This window comes from Stylophora pistillata, chromosome 5, assembly GCF_964205215.1.
Source record: "Stylophora pistillata chromosome 5, jaStyPist1.2, whole genome shotgun sequence".
In the NCBI taxonomy this organism is placed as follows: domain Eukaryota; kingdom Metazoa; phylum Cnidaria; class Anthozoa; order Scleractinia; family Pocilloporidae; genus Stylophora; species Stylophora pistillata.
The window spans coordinates 28,882,591-28,902,834 of record NC_142523.1 but is presented as its reverse complement, the minus strand read 5'-3'; the positions used below and the strand labels follow the sequence as shown (position 1 = coordinate 28,902,834).

General features: G+C 37.8%; 2 pseudogenes across 2 annotated transcripts in view; both read left to right on the top strand.

The window, feature by feature from the left end:
- Positions 1–20,244, top strand: part of LOC148731283 (vascular endothelial growth factor receptor 1-like) — a 443,086-nt pseudogene that overhangs the window by 245,233 nt on the left and 177,609 nt on the right. The gene's annotated exons all lie outside the window — the stretch shown is intronic.
- LOC148731292 (tyrosine kinase receptor Cad96Ca-like) lies at positions 2,466–9,839 on the top strand (annotated as a pseudogene). Its single transcript, XR_016001302.1, has 9 exons — positions 2,466–2,834; positions 4,082–4,198; positions 4,582–4,766; positions 5,810–5,929; positions 7,000–7,085; positions 7,204–7,244; positions 8,036–8,134; positions 8,464–8,579; positions 8,924–9,839. The product of XR_016001302.1 is annotated as a tyrosine kinase receptor Cad96Ca-like (transcript).

Here is a 20,244-nt window from a genome sequence, read left to right as displayed (position 1 = left end):
CAGGGGCAAACTGCTTTTGGTAAGCATAAGCATATTGAATCGCCAGCTTTTAAAACTTCCGGGATGACGTGTGAACATGGGTAGATGTTCATCCTGACAAGTGAATAAGCAAGTGCAATATTCCTTGCGAGGGAAGGACTACAAAATCACGACCAACGAAAGTGAACTAGTGTACGCTTTGCCGCTAATACGATACTTAGATTTCTAGCTTTTTCGGCTGCTGCATGTAAATATATCGAGAACAATAGGCCTTCCGCGCGTAATTTTTAAAAACCCAATGATAGGCAGCTGAAAAAGCAACTCGCAAAGTCATCAATTATTTATGCGACGCACAATTGATAATCTCGACTATGAACCTGGGGATGAATAAATTGGGCTACTTAACTGATTTGTGGAATACTTTTGATACGCTTACCAAGAGGTTAGTTTAAAATTTTAAAGCATTGGAACCATAGGAGATTGTCTATGTTCCTAGTTGTAATTTTGGGCACTTGCGACGGTTACCAGTCATTTGAAAACATGGGGCCTCAAATTCTCCTCTGAAGCCTTTTCCAAACCTTCTCATACCAAGCGACATGTTCCAAACTTTCCTTTTATGAGGTCAAATTTAGCTTGTTTTCCTTCCATTCATCCAACTTTGTTTTACTTTGGAGAGTTGTAAATGCGAGTTAGAATTTCTTTAAATAGATTATCCCTTACTCTCAACGTAGGAAAAGCCTCTGCTCAAATTGTTTCAGATCCATATCCAACACTCATAAAAGGAGATGTCCTCACATTGACCTGCCAGGTCAACCAAGACAAAATAAATGTAACTTGAAAAAAAGATGGAGACTCGCCATGAGAAAGAGCAAAGATTTATACACAACGGGATAAGAAAGGGAGTGAACTTACCATTGCTAAGGTTTTGGAAGAGGACGGTGGAAAATACTCTTGCGGTGGACGCAACAAGCTTGGGTTTGTGGCCAGCTACGTTGTAAAAATATCTGTCAAAGGTAAGCTGAGGTTACTGTTGTGTCTAAGAAAGCACAAAAAACTCCAATATTCAAGCAACGAGGTCATCCTTATAGAATAAAACCTCTATTTCTTACGTTCTTCTTAAAGTTTACTATTAGTGTTTGTTTTCTGGGAAAATATTTATAGTTTATTCAGTTAAAAAGAGATTAGAGACAGTTGCAGAACATTATCCATGTAGATACCTACATAGTACTCTTTTTCCCGTGTAAGCTCACAAGAAAATAACCTTAGATTTCTCTATAAATCTATATAATGAAAATCAGTTATCACGCTTTTAAAAACAGGCGTGAATCAGGGGTTAAAATAACAGACAGTAGGGATGCTCAAAACCATTCCGGACGGTAACATGACTATCATTATTGTAACAGTTATTATCGCTGAGATTTATCCATGGCCACATATTTATCTGACACAATTAGCTAAGCAAGTGCCACGAGCCATGCAAGGTTCCAATTCTTTGTGGTATTACATTGGTGGATTAGAGGCAACAGTGATTGTCATTTCGCTGATTGCCTGCTTTTTCTGCAAGCGTCCAACGGCAGGTGAGGCCCAGTTGCCCTGTTTTATTTTAGCTATCTATTTTTTAAAGTAAGAGAATTTAAAATGGTCAAGTTTTTTTCTTTTTTTCTACTTCACCCCGCACTTTAACGCAGTGTTTCCTCGAGCTAACCCTTACCCGAAGAAAAAAACCGATAGAACGAACGAACGGAAATTGTAACTTTTTAAATTACTGTTATGGCTAACATTATTGATGTTGGTATTTGGAGAACGATTGAAAAATTTTAGCTAATATTTTCAAATTCAAATCATGCTTCCATTGCATAGCAATTTTAAAAGAATACTTGATTGAATTCATTGATGCAAAGTTTTTTCCTTTGTCTCCATTGAATTGTTCGACTGGAACTGCAGCTATGGCTCTGTAAGCCAAGTGTTTTACCTTTTGTTCATCACATTTCTACACGTGGAGTTCTCGCCATGTGCTTTAATCTTTTCCATGCTGTCTCTATAGTCAGTAACATAAACTTATTATCTTTTGGTTCTTCTTTTGTGAGGCATTGGTCTCGCTTTGCCCAAAAAATTAAAACTTACTTATTAACCCCCTCATGACTCACGACCTTGAATGATGACTGCCCCAGGGATAATATCACTTTACTTTTATCATGGTCAATATGCATATTTAGCATTCATCAATTGTTATTTAGAATTATCTTCATTCGTTCCTTTGTTAATTCTTTTTTTTCTTGTCTCCCAAGTCTCTTTATATTCCATTTGTTTTTATCATTGAATTCAATGTTTTTTCCTTTAATTGAGAATTCAAGTATAATAATCTGGTTTTGAGACCAACTGAAAAGGTTTCCAACAACGAGGCTATTTTTTAACTTCATCTGATTTGCAGAGTGTATTTTCATAATCATAGTTATAAACGTGTTTCGTGATAATATAGGTCTCTAGTTTGTCGAAAACTTTGTCTTCTCATTATCAGTAAGAGTGCTCATCTCGATATGAGTCAGGGCAATAAATCAGATTATACTAGCAAATTAATATTTATTTTTTTGCTTCTGATGTCTTTTTTCTTTATCAATTTTCTTTGTTTTAGCCCAGATAATTTGTAATGCTTCCAATTTTCAGTCCGGATCAAGAGCAGGCAATTCAGATGGAGCCATTGAAATTAGAGGTAGGTAAATGGGAGATTGAGGTGAGCCGTGTCCTGCTTCAAGAAGTCATTGGGCGAGGGGCGTTCGGAGCCGTGTGGAGGGCTCTCCTGAGTTCGCCAAATGGGAGACCTGGAAACAGAACAGTCGCCGCTAAATGCTTCACGCGTAAGATTCCTTTGATTCGATATGCTAATACATATATAGATTCTAGGGGTGGATTAAAAAAGTTTATTCTCGAATCAATACACACCCTTTCTCACTCTTCTTCACTCACAGATAAACACGGAACAAACGGGAGAAGAGGCTAACAAAATAATTGAAAAGAATCAGCCAGTTTGGCGATACTGTCATTGCCAACATAATTGTGTCGGGTTATTTTGAAGGGGTGGAGAGGGGGGAGGTTGGTCTCCCTCGAGCTCTAAATCCCCGACTGTATCCACTGGAGCTTCCTTTTCCCTTAAACTATGTTTTATCAAAGTGCAAGTACTTCCGATATAAAGTGACTCATTCCCATTTTTCCAGTGGTTGACTGTGTCGGGTTAACGGGGGCAATGTAATAGACTGAGTGGATGGTGGTTTTCGATAGTATTTGTGATGTTGCGGATGGCCAACCCACGGCCGTCGCCTAGGTTCTCATACGGGACATCCAAGTTTTCATTCATGCGAGGTGATGGCATCTCCGAACGGTGCCACGAGGCCATCGATTTCAAACCTCTTTACATCGTTCACTTTTTCTCGATCTCTGTCATAATGTTGGGTTAATCACTCTAAATATTTAGTGTGAGTTTTCTAGAAGCCTTCGCAAAGAATTTTGGTTTAAAAGTTCCAATGTTTTCCTGGTTACCAATGCAACAATTGTTCAAATTGATATTTATCATTTTCAACGATTATTCTCAGCTTTTGTCACCACTATATAAATTGCATCAACTCATTACATTATATATTATATTTATTATCGAATAACTTTTATTTTTAATATTGTATATATATATATATATTGCTTTTCATATTTTCTTTGTCAATCACATTTGTCATGAGCCTCTGCCTCGGGAGATCTTGGCAACTACTGCCTGTGTAATTGACTTTGAATAAATACTTACTTACTATATATACAGATACGAAACAAAAGCCACAACAAAAATAATTTACCTAAGGATGCTAAACAAGGAAAACCAAGAGTCCATTGTTAAGATTTAAACCTAAGCTGGTTCCGATCTTATATCGACTCAGCAGTGTCTAGGGAGAACTCGTCGGTGAGTTGAGTAACGTACTGGTTTCAAATAAAATCATCTAAATGGTAAAAGGAAGATGCAAGGTTTGAAACCCAAATAGACTAGTTCTCAGTCTCAAGCTTGAAACAAATGCATTTATCAGACTGATTATCTATCCATCAACATACCCTGTTCTTGTAGCCACTACTGGAGAGGAAGGAAGGAAATGTTTGATGAGAGAAATTGAGCTAGGAAAACCTATAGGTGAGAACAATCAGCCAAACATTATAAAGTTTATGGGCTGCGTTACAACTCAAAGTAAGTACTAAGAGTAAAGCATTTTTCTATGTATAAGTTGTTAAAAATACTACATTACCTCTTTATATGAGCTCCATAACCAGAATGGCCTGTTGATCGGACGAAGTTTGTGGTTTCTTTTCTTATTGTTTTGTTTTGTTTTATTTGTTTCTTTGTGTGTGTGTGCGCGCGAGCGCGCGGTAGCGAGACTGTTCCTCTTTGAGAACATCTATCGATAGCCCGATAACGAAGATCTTGGACGCACGACCGGAGTATTTAATATCATTAATCTTGGTAACATTAGTCTCATGAAGGAAAATCCTTAAAATGAGTCCTCTTCCGAAGCTTTTAATACATATTGTGGTCATGAGCCTTCACTTCTTTTTCTTTAACGTCACTTCAAGTTCACCCAATTCTCATTATGGAATACATGCCATGCGGCGACCTACTTGGTTATGTGAGGAAATGCCGAGCAGTGAGAGATCGGTATTATCTTGGTGATGGTAGGGCTCAAGATTTAACCAACTATAATCTTGTGATGTTTGCCAAACAAATCGCTGCCGGTATGGTGTTCCTTGGATCGAGAGGGGTAAGTGCAGTTCTTCATTGTTGTCATAAATCAGATCTAACTCCGAAAAATCTCTCAGATCTTTAAATTGTTTTACATTAGCTTGGATGCTGACCAAAATTGGTAGGTACGTTTCACTTATATAAAGTCTGAGACCTTACTTGGGTCGTGGTACTTTTATTACAGTGAGCAGATCACTTCGGATGTCAAACTTATCGGACCGGTTATTCAAACAAAGTTTAGCAGTTGTTTAACAAAACTGCGATCTAAATTATCCTCATGTTAACCGAACCTTTTGTGCGAGCCTTTTATTTTATGATCGAAGCTGAGAGAGCCGAAAACTTACAGTCGAGGGGCATTTATTCAGATAATAGAGAAAACCCGACGCCCATTGCTCGGGTAAAACCGTGGCTGGGTTGGACCTCGTTTGAATAACTAAACCTTATTGATGAATGTGTGACCTTGTACAAAGGTATATTTACTTCAATGAGGAAAAAGACATGAGAGTAATTTTCATAATAATTTGGTTGAAACAGCTAAAATAGGATGCCTACTGAGGTATGACTACCCTAAGAAAAATGGATCCAACGGTAAAATGGTGGGATACGCACCAACCATATTAGATATCGGTCTGTCGTGAGACACTCCGCCACGCTAACAGGAACAGGAAAAAAAAGCAAGAACCGAGCCTTTTTTGCCAATTTTAAGAAATAAAGCGAAAAAACGGAACACCCCTCGATATTTGTAACAAGAAACGAAGGTAATGAAAAGAGCAAATTGTTTTTCTGAGCGGTCTCCTGTTGGTTTACCATTTCAAAATTTTATTTCACTGTCATAATCATTATTACTGTGATTATCATAATCATCATCGTCATCATCATCACTATTGTTTGCCATTTTTCCTGAGAAGATAAACGACTTAGTTCTGACAGCCTTGAAGAACTATAATGGCCTGCCTAGTTGTCTTTTTCTCTTCGCACATACTCAGACGTTTAACTCGCCGTTTTGTCATGAAATGAAATAATTTAGAAGTTCTCACGTCATGGATCTTTGTCTCCTGGTAGATCATCCATCGTGATCTTGCGGCCCGAAACATTCTCCTCGATAACAACTATGTTTGCAAAGTGGCCGACTTTGGCATGGCATATCAAAGCTTCAAATATGGCCATGGAAATGCCAAAAAGGTAGGAAATGCTTTTTGTTGTTGTTATTGCTTTATTGTGGAGCTTTCCAGAAACAAGCTGTAAACGCCTGCATTTTCTCAGCATGAAATTAACTTAGCTCGACCACCAACACGGCTTTCATAGTTCACATTGACCTAAAAAAAGGGAAAAAGACAGAGCAAAACGCTAAGTATCGGGGTACATAGATTTCACTAAAGTTGTTTGTAGAAAGTCTCGCGAAAGGAAGTATGTTTTCTATTTTTTAATAGGGCTGCTTGAAAGCTTTTTTTTTAAAGAATGACATTTATTTTTGTTTTACATTTTTACATAATTATATTACGTAGCTTCACATTTTGTAAAATATGACTTTGCCGAGGAAGGGAGATAATTCTTAAAGCAAAATGTAGATCTGGGGAAGCAGACATCTTTTCTCGCGAAATGCTACAAATAGCTTCAGTCGTTACTATCGCAACTACTCGGTGGCCCGCTTCAGTCCTCTCATTCTCTCTTGCTTTGAGTTTCTTCTTTTCCTCCTTTGTCACCGACTCATTCTGTTAGAGGCTATATGCACTGATCCGAAAGAAGTTTCCCTTGGATACTTTCTTTATTCTGCACTAGTCCATAATTTTCATGGGAGGAAAACCTCCTGTATGCGCCTTTCCCATTGCCATCTTAATTGAGTCTTTCTCTTAATTTCATCATGCACTTATTTTCTCCAAGATGTTCAGTTCTAATGCATTTCGCTGTTCACGGACCCAAAATATTTACTTCCTTTGCTTTTCTCATTTTCGTTAGCCATTCTTCTCGTACTTGTCTCATCTTCGCGTAAAAAAAAATTGACAACTCTATTTTCTCACACTGAATGAAGTGCATGAAGGACCAACTATTCTTTTGGTGTTCAACATTTCACAGTGTTTTTGTTTACACTACCACTAATTTTTCTTTGCAAAATAACAGATACCCAGAAATAATTAATATTGAAGAAAATATTAAAAATAAGATGTAAAGCAAAAATAACAAAAAACAAAGCAAAACAAATAACATTATGATAATGATAGTTTAAACAAAAGTTTTAATGTTTGTCTCCGCAGGGATGTTTGCCAATCAAATGGACTGCACCAGAAATTCTGCTGGGAAATCTCGCTGGACTTTCCACTTTGAGGGATGTGAATGTATCGTGTATATTCTTACCTCACCTCAACAAAATGCTCACCCAATTTGATTTTTTTTGTTATTACTTCACATCCAAAACTCACTTGGCATTAACTTTGGAATATTTTTGATATATTCATCAGGTGATCCTATGGAATCGTTCTGTATCAGATAGTTACCCTTGGTAAAGTTCAGTTAGAATATTATTTTATAATAAAGATTTGCTTTTACTTTTTTCCCAGGCCTTTTATTCCTGAAATGGGCCTTAAACAAGATAATATCAATGGTTTACATCCTCTTGCCTTAAGTTGATTGACTAATGTCCCAGTCTTGTAAGACTGATCAAGTAGTCTAACTTCTTTTGTAAAAATGAACCCTGATAATGGGTTCGGGTGGAATTCTATAACTTGCAGGCAAAACGTGAGAAAATTTTCGTTTTTAGGACTATCCCGTGTTCAGTACAGATCATATGCTTTTTACACCTGAAAATCAAGTCTCAGTAACGCTGTTCATCTTAATATGTAGCAAACTGTTTATCGATAGTTAATCTCATGAAATGAAATGAAACAAGAAGTAGAAGGCTTCCATAATGTTCACTTGTGAGAGACTACCACAAAAACCGAACCAAAAGGAAGAAACTTTAAACTACACCGACTCAGAAAAATTTATGTTTGAGCATCATCAAGCTATGTAAATGTACATGCAGGATTAAGGAAAATTTAGATTTGGGCATCATCAAGCTATGTAAATGCAGTTTTCTTTCTTTTTTTAGAATGATGTCAAAAAGGAACACGACGTTTAAGCCGCAGCAATTTCGTGGAACATGTTTATACGCACTCTTATCATTTCACCTGATAGGTGTTTACAATTGTAAACAATTATAAAAATTATAGCTCTCTGACTGCAATTTCAACAACTTTATCAGTGATGTATTCAGTAATATCACATGCACACGTCCTTATGCCTTGACTGGAGAAATTCCATACGATAGATGGTCAGAAGGCAGGGTGGTTGCAGAGGTCACAAAAGGATGTCAGATGCCAAGGCCTGATCATGTTGATAAAAAAACTGTGAGTTGCACCTTTCTGGTGCGATATCGACGTGTTCAAATGTATAGCCTAAAATTCAACTTATCACAATTAACAGTTCTACTTGTAGAATTCTTTGCAATGTACAAATTATAAAAGCTGTCTCCTTTTAAAACTGTGAACTAAGAGCATAAGGTATTCAGCTGTGCTAATGCATGTCTACGTACTTCGACGAGGTCAGAGAGAGTGAAATAGTCTGGATATGTTTGATGACCCAAAACGAATCTAAACCATTATTTTCGTTAAAAGGGTTCCTGGAGAACAAACTTGTTGCAATTCTTCGCAAAGTCCAAAAAAACGTAGTTGACAATTGAGTATCACTGTTTAATTTCAGGCATGATATGATGAAACGGTGCTGGAATTCTAACCCTGACTTCCGTCCTCCATTTGAAAACCTGCGACAAAGAATGGACACATACATTCGTGAAGAGGTTTGTTTTAAAACATTTAAAACCTCCCAACATTCTATGAGTTTTGAAGCCTCTAAGATTTCTTAGTACTTTGACACCTTTTAGTTTCGGGAGCAATGCTTGATGTTATTGGTTTTGTACCCCAAAGTGCTTTAAACGGCTCAACTAAAACCATCTACATCCCTGGTCAGCGGTGTTTTCATGCTCGTTACGCCGTCTACGCGCATTTCACCATTTCCAGTTTGTAAATCTCTCTTTAAACCACAGAGATTCTCAGTCCGTCGTGGAAGTAACTGCACTTTTCAGCTTAACATCATAGTAATATAGTGCTGTGTTGCAAGTATACAACCCTTATTTCTTGCCAGACATATGGGGAACTACTTAATCTGGGAGCTTATGACAAGAGAAAATACTCCAGGATTGAAGATCTCGGAGATGAAGATGCAGGACCGAGTGAGGAAGTTGCAAAGAAGGCCGCTGCAAAAAGATTGGGAAAATGGTCCAGTGCCCGCCGTTAGGGTACCCTTCTCTCACTTCACGGTGCTAAACTATGGGTGATAACAGCGATGATTTGGAGGTCTTTCCATATCAGAGAAACAAATGAGGTCTTTGTTTTAGATAATAATTCATCAAGTTAATTGTTTAAAGATACAAATAGTTACTGAATCAATTCAGTTGAGCTCAAAGTAGGAGAATTTGGGTAGATATTTCTTAAATTTTCTTAATTGATTAAAACAGGAGAGAAAGAGATAAAATAGTAACATCCAAACAATTAAAAAACAAAACAAACTTAAGAAACGGCCCGTCCATACTCCTTAAATTTGCGAACTGTTGTACTGAAAACGTTCTGCCGTAAATTCTTTTGTAGGAAATCTAGTAAGGAATCCTCCCAAGGATATTTGAAATTTGGTAATTCTTTTCGTAGTTTGGTAATGTATTAGTTGTGTGGTATTAATCACCATTGAAGTATCCCGTGTGCTGACATTATCGATTCCATCAAATGCAGTTTGCTCTCGTATTGCTTTGTTTAACTTTCGATCCATCGGCATTTGAAAACAATTGATTGCATTGTTATTGAAATGTATTGCTTTGCTTTAAGTGTTAAATGCTTTTGTCATAAACGGAGAGAACCGTCTTAATAGAGTGAGTAAATTTAGGTTAATTTTCTTAAGTGGTTTCGGTTCGTATGAGAAAAAAAGGAACCCCTATTGAGGAGAATTCGTTTTGGTAGACAGACACTACTTTTCCGTGGTAGAACGGAATTCTTTGAAAACTGAATGGAGTTAGATCATGTAGATCTATGGGCGTTATTTCAGTACTATACAACAATCACACAAAAAATTGTATTTAGTGTTATTTGACACACTCTATTTAAAATCTGCAATTAAAAGGTTAGAAGCATTTGTTATGGCTTTTTATGATCGCAAAATTCCTTTAAATTGATGCATTTCCGTATCCTTGCTTAGCTTTCCTAGGGATGACGTTGTCCATAAAGAACAATTGTAAAAAAAAAATGGTGTTTTTCTCTTCAGCGGTAATTATATTCCATCCAAGGGGAATCAATCAATAAGACACCTATACCAACTCCTATTGTTGAGCTCATAAGAGAAAGTTTTAAAGCATGTCCACCTGACAACCATGCAGACGAGTCTACACGACCCCACACCGATTTCGCTCAATTTTTGCTCATTTGTTGCCCACAATGAACCTACAATCGAGACCAAACGGCTTATCCAGATACTAGTTTTCAAAACAGCTAAACAAGTTTTAAGTTTTTGGTGAAAAATGCACAAAAATCTGTGCAAAAATGCAGTGAATTCATGATGTGGGTATTTATTCAAAATCTCAACCCAACAAAAATATTTCAAAATAGTTAATATTAGAAACCTAAATCTTTATGTGCGAACATAAAAAAATATATGATTGTCCTGTTTTTATATTTGTCAGCTATCGATATCAAGCTTAACAATTTTCACCATTTTGCGAAATAACAGAGAATACTCCTAAAATAGCGTGAATAAGCGACAAACGGTCATGTTTTGATTTATTTCAATGCTTTTTCCAACTCGAACAATTGATGATTTAATCGATTACAGAAATAGAAGTGTGTGATGTTTTCCTTTTTTTGATGAAGAATTTTCCCTTCAAATACGTCAATCCGGCGTGCCTGGGAGGGTCACGTGACCGAAATTGGACTGAGATTTGAAAAGAACTCCCATGTTTACTAAGTTTCGTTTTGCCAGCATTAGTTCGTTTCTCTGTTGAAGGCTTCCTGATCATATACAGTTAACTCTGACCTACAGATACCCCGCTAGTACTCTCGGAAGCTAAACTACGACTAAAGCTACAAATAAATAAAAAAAAACAACTCCCACTATTACATTATGACAAGCGCTTCATGAGGTCCCTTTCAGCATTTTGGTGCGTGTACTCATGTTACGGGAAGTAAAACTTAGAAAAAAGATAGGCTTACTTATTGCGTGGTTTGTTTGTCTTTTCGTTTGTTTGTTTGTTAGTTTGTTTATGCAATTTTATTTACAGTTAAGCAGAAAGGGTTGAAATGGTCAATGTGAACCTTTCTTGAATCTGTTGGTCTTTTTACTTCAAATTTCTCCCCATATCACTAAGCCTCCGATAACCCAGTCTGTAACCGATGGGTATCCAGTCAACTTCAGTTGTCGAGCCTCAGGTGGGCCAAAACCAACCATAGTCTGGGTTTTTAATAATAGTGACCACCCATCTGACATCAATCGAAACGATCATGATGGAGAATCGTTGGTAGAGTTGCCAAGTGTCACAAAAGAGATGAAAGGCACTTACAGGTGCGAAGCGAAAAACAAAGCAAATACTACAAGTTCCTCTGCAACACTGCGTGTTTATGGTAAGTTAAATAATAATGATAATGATTACGATGGCTTTAATGATAGCAATGACGAAAAGAAAGACGATGACAATGGAGAAGGGAACGGATGTGAAGATAAAGCTGTAGTCATTTGGGAGGCGAGAACAAACAAAGAAAAGAAATAAAAGTGACGGCGCTATCATGTTTAATTGATACGAATGGCTGTAATTACACCGTTGATTAAAGAGATGCGCGCGTTTTTTTAAAAAGTCGAGCGGGTAAACTTTTTGGATAATAAGATCCTTAGCTGATTTTCAAACTTCTAAATTTGTAATATATTTGTAGTGACGTGACATGTTTGCTGATTTTACAATTTTCAACCTGACTTTGGCATACAATTGCCTCTGGCAGATATTCAGGTGGAAAAGGCTTTTGGTAAGCATAAGCATAATGAGTCGCCTGCTTTTAAAACTTCGTGGGTTGACGTGTGAACGTGGGTAGATATCCTGACAAGTGAATAAGCGAGTGCAATATTCCTTGTGAGTGAAAGAGTACAAAATCACAACCAATGAAAACCAACTAGCATCCGATTTGCAGCTAACATGATAGATTTCTAACTTTTTCGGCTGCTGCATGTAAATGTCTCGAGAACAATAGGCCTTCCGCGCGTAATTTTTAAAAACACGATGATAGGTAGCTGAAAAAGTAAGACGCAAAGTCATCAATTATTAATGCGACGCACAATCATCTCGACTATGAACCTGGGGATGAATAGATTGGGCTGCTTAACTGATTTGTGGAATCCTTTCAATAATACAGTTACCAAGAGATTAATTTAAATTTTAAAGTATGGGAACCATGCAATCTTGGGCGCTTTCAACAGTAGCCAGTAATTTAAGAGCATGGGGCCTCAAATTCTCCTCTGAAACCTTTTCCAAACGTTTTTATCAGAAGCAACATGTTCCAAACATTCTTTTTATGAAGTCGAATTTAGCTTGTTTTCCTTTTATTAATATTAATCCAATTCTGTTTTACTTTGGAGAGTTGTAAATGTGAGTTGGATTTTTATTCAATCAATTACCCCTTATTTACAACGTAGGAAAATCCTCTGCTTAAATTGTTCCAGATCCATATCCAACACTCACAACAGGAGATGTCCTCACAATGACCTGCCAGGTCAACCAAGATACAATAAATGTAACTTGGAAAAAGGATGGAGACTCGTTATCAGAAAGGGCAAAGATTTATACACAATTATAACATAACCAAAGTAAAGCGCGCGCTCTGATTGGTCAATTTAGCGTCCCCCATTTGCCCATGGGTGTACGCTGCTCACGTGAGCAAATGCAAAGACTATTTTTCCACGCACGCCTGTTTTTTCTGGTCGCGTAAGATTTGTTAAATAAAAGGGAACTCTTTAGCTACAATGTATCAATGTTATGTTATAAAACAAATGGTAAACATCACAGCGTACACTATTGAGTTATGGATGCACTTGGGAGGTTTGCTAAGCACTCGAGAAGCTAGAGTCGCTCGAGGCTATCGCCTCGAGCGACTCTAGCTTCTTGAGTATTCTTGCTGTATTCTCTCATAGTACACTTTTTCCCGTGGAAGGTCACAAGTAAATAACCTTTGATTTCACTATAAATTTATATAATGAACATCAGTTATTTCACTTTTAAAAACAGGCGTCGATCACAGGTTAAAATAACACAGTAGGAATGCTCACAACCATTTTGAACGGTAACATGACTATTATTATTGTAACAGTTACTATCGTTGAGATTTATCGATGGCCACATATTTATCTGACACATGCAAGGTTCCAATTCTTTGTGGTATTACATTGGTGGATCAGTGGCAACAGTGATTGTCATTTTGCTGATTGCCTGCTTTTTCTGCAAGAGTCGAAGGACAGCTGAGGCCCAGTTGCCTTGTTTCATTTTAGCTATTTATTGTTTAAAGTAAGAGAAAGGAAAATTGTTAGGTTTTTTTTTCTTTTTTTTCTACTTCACCCCACACTTTAACTGTTTCCTCGAGCTAACCCAGAAAAAACACTAAAACGAACGAATGGAAATTATAATTTTTAAATAATTAGTGTTAATATTATTGATGTCGGTATTTGGAGAACAAATGAAAATTTTTAGCTCATATTTGCCGCAAATTCAAGTCATGGTGCCATTGTCTACCAATTTTATAAGAATACTTGAGTAAATTACTTAATACAAACTTTTACCTTCTTTGTCTCTTCCATAAATTTTTCAATTGGAATTGCAGCTATGGCTCTGTAAGTCAACTTTTTTACCTTTTTTTCGTGAAATTTCTACACGTGGATTTCTAGCCATGTACTTTAATCTTTTCCATGCTGTCTCTATAGTCAGTAACATAAACTTAACATTTTTTTCGTGAAGCATTCTCATTTTGTCCAAAAAATTTATTTCATTATTACCACCCTCATGACTCACGACCTTGAATGATAACTGTCACAGAGATAATATCCCTTTACTTTTATCATGGTCAATATGCATAGTAAACTTTCATCAATTGTTGTTTAGAATCAGCTTCATTCGTTCGTTTGCTAATTCTTTTCTTTCTTGTCTCCTAAGTCTCTTTGAACTCCAATTGTTTTAATCATTGAATTCAGTGTTTTTTTTTTCCTTTAATTTAAAATTCAAGTATAGTTTTCCGGTTTTGAGATCAACTGAAAAAGGTTTCCATGATTGATTTCACCAAACAACGAGGTTATTTTTATACTTCATCCGATTTTCAGAGTGTACTCACATAATCATAGTTACAAACGTGTTTTATGATAATATAGGTCCCTGGTTTAGCGAAAACTTTGTCTTCTCATTATCAGTAAGAGTGGTTATCTTGATATGAGTCAGGGCAATGAATCAGATTGTACTAGCAAATTAATATTTATCTTTTTCGCTTCTAATATCTTTTTTCTTTATCGCTTTTTTTGTTTTAACCCAGAAAATTTGTAATGCTTCCACTTTTCAGTTCTCATGAAGGGCAGGCAATTCAAATGGAGCCATTAAGCGTAGAGGTAGATAAATGGGAGACTGAGGTGAGCCGTGTCCTTCTTCAAGAAATCATTGGACGAGGTGCATTCGGAGCTGTGTGGAGGGCTCTCCTGAGTTCACCAAATGGGAGACCTGGAAACCGAACAGTCGCCGCTAAATGCTTCACGCGTAAGATTCCTTTGATTCGATATGTTAATAGATATATAGATTCCAGGGTTGGATTAACAAAATTTTATTCTCGAATCAACACACACCCTTCCCCACTCTTCTTCGCTCGCAAATAAACACGGAACAAACGGGAGAAAAGGCAAACAAATTAATTTAAAAGAATCAGCCATTTTTTCGATATTGTCATTGCAAAAATTTTTGAGTCGGGCATTTTTTAAGGGGTAGGGGGAGGGGGAGGGTGGTCTCCCGGATCTTCCCTCGAGCTCTAAATCCACCACAGGATCCACTGGAGCTTACTCTTCCCTCAAACTATGTTCCATTAAAGTGCAAGTACTTCCGATATAAAGTGACTCATCCCCATTTTTGCGGTGGTTGACTGTCTCGGGTTGAGGGGGCATTCCAACAGACTGAGTGGACGGCAGTTTTCGATAGTATTTGCGATGTTGCGGATGGTCAACGCGCGGCCGTCCTGGGTTTCCGCACAGGACATCTAAGTTTTCGCGCCTGCGCGGAGGCGGCATCTCTGAACGGTTGCCCAGAGGCCATCGATTTGAGACCTCTTTATATTGTTCACTTTTTCTCTATTTCGGTCATAATGTTGGGTTAATCACTGTAAATATTTAGTGCGAGTTTTCTCGACGCCTTCGCGAAGAATTTCGGTTTAAAAGTTCTAGTTTTTGTGGGTGGTCACCTTTCGCGGCAACATACCGAACAAAGCCACAACAAAAATAATTTAAATAAAGATCGGCTAAACAAAGAAAACCAAGAGTCCAATGTTAGGATCTAAGCTTAAGCTGATTCCGATCTTAAACGACTCAGAAATGTCTAGGGAGAAGTCGTCAGTGAGTTGAGTAGCGTATTGGTTTCAGATAAAATCATCTAAATGGTAAAAGGACGATGTGAGGTTTGAAACCCAAATAGACAATTTCTCAGTCTCAAGCTTGAGACAAATGCATTTATCAGAATGATTATCTCTCCATCAACATACCCTGTTGTTGGAGCCACTGCTGGAGAGGAAGGAAGGAATTGTTTGATGAGAGAAATTGAGCTGGGAAAATTTATCGGTGGAGACAATCAGCCAAACACGGTAAAGTTCGTGGGCTGCGTTACAACTCAAAGTAAGTACTAAGTGTATAGCCTTTTTCTATGTATAAGTTATTAAAAAAACTACAAATATTGAGGACTTCTTTATGTGAGCTTCATAACCAGAATGGCCCGTTGATCGGACGAAGTTTGTCGTTTCTTTTTTTTGTTTAGTTTTGCTTGTTTGTTTTGTTTTGTTTCGTTTGTGTGTGTGCGTGCGTGTGCGTACGCGCGCGCGGTAGCGAGGCTGTTCTTCTTTGAGAACATTTATCGATAGCCCGATCACGAAGATATTGGACGCAGGACCAGAGAATCTAATATCATTAATCTTGGTAACCGGGCTACCTCACTTTTTAGGCGTAAGTCTCGGGAAGGAAAATCCTTAAAAATGAGACCTCTTCCTAAGTTTTTAAAAGATATTGTGGTTATGAGCCTTGACTTTTTTTTACGCCACCTCAAGTTTACCCAATTCTTATCATGGAATACATGCCATGCGGTGACCTATTTGGTTACCTGAGAAAATGCTGAGGAGTGAGGGATCGGTAGGGACCTTAAGCAGTCAGGACGGCAACGCCAAGGAAGACTTCGACTAAAAAATGAATTTCTACTCTTAGTTATAATTTCAAAAATGGCTACATGAGCTTACTGTCTCATACGGCGCCACAGCTTAACTTCCATCATGACGTATAAAAGTAGCGTTGAGTTCCAAATGGAAACTGAAATAATTTGCCGTCGCGGTTTCGGTTCGCAGACGACGCAAATTTTGGTGATTTCACGTTGTTGTTCTGCATAGGACGGCTAAGAAACGTACAAAGTTTCAAAATGCACGTGCTGAGCTATTGTTCTGCCAATTAGATCTCTTGTTTTTCCACGTCCTCGTTGCCGTCGCCGTCGTGGTTGCTTAAGGCGGCTCTTACCGGTTTTCATCTTTTTGATGGTTTGCAACTTTGAAAAAATACAATAGAAAGACTGACAAAGGCCAGTTGAATACTTTTACGGGGTTGAATTATATAATCATCGGTTATCCAAGATTAGGTGACAATTCGTCACTAGCAGTTTCCATGGCAACGCTTTCATAGGCTTATTCAGGCGCATTTTTTAGCTTGTGGCTTAAATAATTCGAAAACTAACCCGGTGACCCCATGATTTTTTTCAGTGATTTCTTTTGGCACTTGAAAAGGAAAATGCAGAAAGATTTTTAAAAAAATTCTACGGAGCGGAATTTCAGAAAATCTAGAAAAAAGGCAATTTTCAGACATCGCAAATTTCCTTCCGTAGAATTTTCTAGTTTTTTTTGTGATTATACCTCTCGACGTTATTATCATATTGGAACAATAAAAAGAAGGGGTCACCGGACTTGTCCTCATGCAATAGCTTTCGTGAGTTTAGCAATTTCCGCGTGCGATCTCGCCCATTTAAAAATCTGGATTCTATAAGATCGACGTTTGCTCATGATCTGTTATAGCTACCGCTGACAATTGCGTGTGCTCGCGCGCGCGCCTACAATCTGATGTTTACAGACGTTTACTGCTAAGAAAATCATTAAACAGCCGTCAAAGACAGCCTCTCGAGCTCATCTTAAAAATCCTACACACGACTTCTGGCTATTTAACAACTATTCACAGAAGTGGAGGTGGTTAGTGGTGGATATTTACCGAGCCGCAAAGCGGCGAGGTAAATATTCACCGGTAACCACCGACACTGAGGTAAATAGTTGTTTTAGTATATACTAAAACAGTGAGATGATATACTCCACCAAAAACTGATTTTAATTCATACATTCCAGCAACGATTCCAACATTTTCCTGCGCGTAACGATCCAACGCGGCTCGGATCGCGGTAAGTGATTTTTTGTTGCAAAACCTGCCGTTTCGTTTTTTCGCTGACAGATAACATTTCTGAAGACATTTGTTTAGCTCTGGTTGCGACATTTCTTCAAATGGTGTTTCTTAAGGTGGCTCGTACCAGTTTCCTCGCGTGGGGAACAGATCACTCTTGCATAACGCGCGAGAGAAACGTGCGAAAGAAGCGCGAGATTAAAAGACGAAAGTTTAAAACAGAGATGGCGGCTCTAGGAATTTTTTCTATTTTTGTGAGAAGTTTACCTAAGAGCTTGTATTTAATGTGTTGAGTGGCCACTGTGAATGCAGGAGATAGAAACTAAGATAACGAAGACGATTTTCGGAGAAGTAAAGGCTGCTTCACTTCACATCTAAAAGAATTATTCAACCGATATGAAATCTTGCGACAGCGAAAAAAGAAGAGCTCAAGTGAAGGATAATCTACCTGAAGTGGAAGAGGACTTTGAGACTTCAAGGAAAATAATATGGTATAGCCAAAAGTCGTGTGTAGGATTTTTAAGATGAGCTCGGGAGGCTGTCTTTGACGGCTGTTTAATGATTTTCTTAGCAGTAAACGTCTGTAAACATCAGATCGTAGGTGCTCGCGCGAGCACACGCAATTTTCAGCAGTAGCCAAAACAGATCATGAGCAAACGTCGATCTTATAGAATCCAGATTTTTAAATGTGCGAGAACGCGCGTGGAAATTGCTTAACTCACGAAAGCTATTGCATGAAAACAAGTCCGGTGACCCCTTCTTTTTATTGTTCCAATATGATAATAACGTCGAAAGGAATCATCAGAAAAAAGCTAGAAAATTCTACGGAAGGAAATTTGCGATGTGTGAAAATTGCCCCTTTTGTAGATTTTCTGAAATTCCGCTCCGTAGAATTTTTTAAAAATCTCTCTGCATTTTCCTTTTCAAGTGGCGAAAGCAATCACTGAAAAAAATCAGGGGGTCACCGGGTTAGTTTTCGAATTATCTAAGCCACAAGCTAAAGAATGCGTCTGAATAACCTTATCAAAGCGTTGCCACGGAAACTGCTAGTGACGAAATGACACTTATTTCTGGATAACCAATAACTATGTAATTCAACCCCGTAAAAGTGTTCAACAGGCCTTGGTCAGTCTTTCTGTTGTAATCTTTCAAAGTTACAAACCATCAAAAAGATGAAAACCGGTACGAGCCACCTTAAGGTCCCTGGTATTATCTTGGTGACGGAAAGGCTCAAGAACTGACCAACTATGATCTTGTGATGTTTGCCAAACAAATCGCTGCCGGTATGTTGTTCCTTGGATGGAGAGGGGTAAGTGTGGTCCTTCATTGTTCTCATAACTCAATTCTAACTCCGAAAAATCTCAGAGCTTTAAACTGTTTTCCAATAGCTCAGATTCTGACCGAAATTTGTAGGTACGTTTCACTTACATAAAGTCTGAGATCTTTTTTGGGCAATGGTACTTTTGTTACAGCAAGCAGGTCAGTTCGGATGTCAAACCTATAGGGCCGGTTATTCAAAGAAAGTTTAGCCATTTTTTGACAAAACCACGTTTTAAACTATCTTTATTTTAGCCTAACCTTTTGTGGGAGCATTTATTTTTTATGAGCAAAGCTAAGAAAGCCGGAAACTTATGGTCAAGGGACATTTATTTAACTGATAGAGAAAACCCGACGCCCATTGCTTGGATAAAACCGCAGTTTGGGTTGGACCTCGTTTGAATAACTAAACCCTTTTATTGAATGTGTGAACTTGTAAAAAAGGTATTTTTACTTTAATGAGAAAAAGGATATGAGAGTAATTTTCATAATAGCTCGGTTGAAACAGCTAAAATAGGATGCCTACTGAGGTGTGACTACCCAAAAAGATATCAATGCAACCGTAAAATGGTCGGATATGCGCCAACCATATTAGATTCTGGCCTGTTGTGGGACACTCTGCTGCGCTAAAAGCACAGAAAAAAAAGTAACATCCAAACTATTATGCCAATATTAAGAAAACAAAGCGAAAAAACGGAACGTCTCTCGACATTTTTTACAAGAAACGAAGGTAATGAAAAGAACATGTTGTTTTTCTGAGCACAACCGGTCTTCTGTTGGTTTACCATTTCTAAATTTCATTTTACTGTGATAGCTATTATTACTGTGATTATCATAATTATCATCATCATTATCATTACTGTTTTTCCATTTATCCTAAGAAAGTAAACGACTTAGTCCTGACAGCCTTAAAGAACTATAATGGGCTGCCTAGTCGCCCTTTTCTCTTCGACCATACTCGCCGTTTTGTCATGAAATCAATTAATAATTAGAGGCTTTCCCGTCATGGATCTTTGTCTCCTGGTAGATCATCCATCGTGACCTTGCGGCCCGAAACATTCTCCTCGATAACAACTATGTTTGCAAAGTGACACACTTTGGCATGGCATATCAAAGCTTCAAATATGGCCATGGAAATGCCAAAAAGGTAGGAAATGCTTTGGTTGTTGTTGTTTTATTGTGGAGCTTTCTGGAAAAAGCTGTAAACGACAGCATTTTCTCAGCATAAAATTAACTTAGCTCGACCACCAACATGGCTTTCATAGTTCACATTGACCTAAAAAGAAGGGAAAAAAAATGCAAGGTAAAACGCTAAACATCGGGGTATATAAATTTCACTGAGGTTTTTTGTAGACAGTCTCGCGAAAGGAGGTGTGTTTTCTATTTTCTAATAGGACTGCTTGAGGGCTATT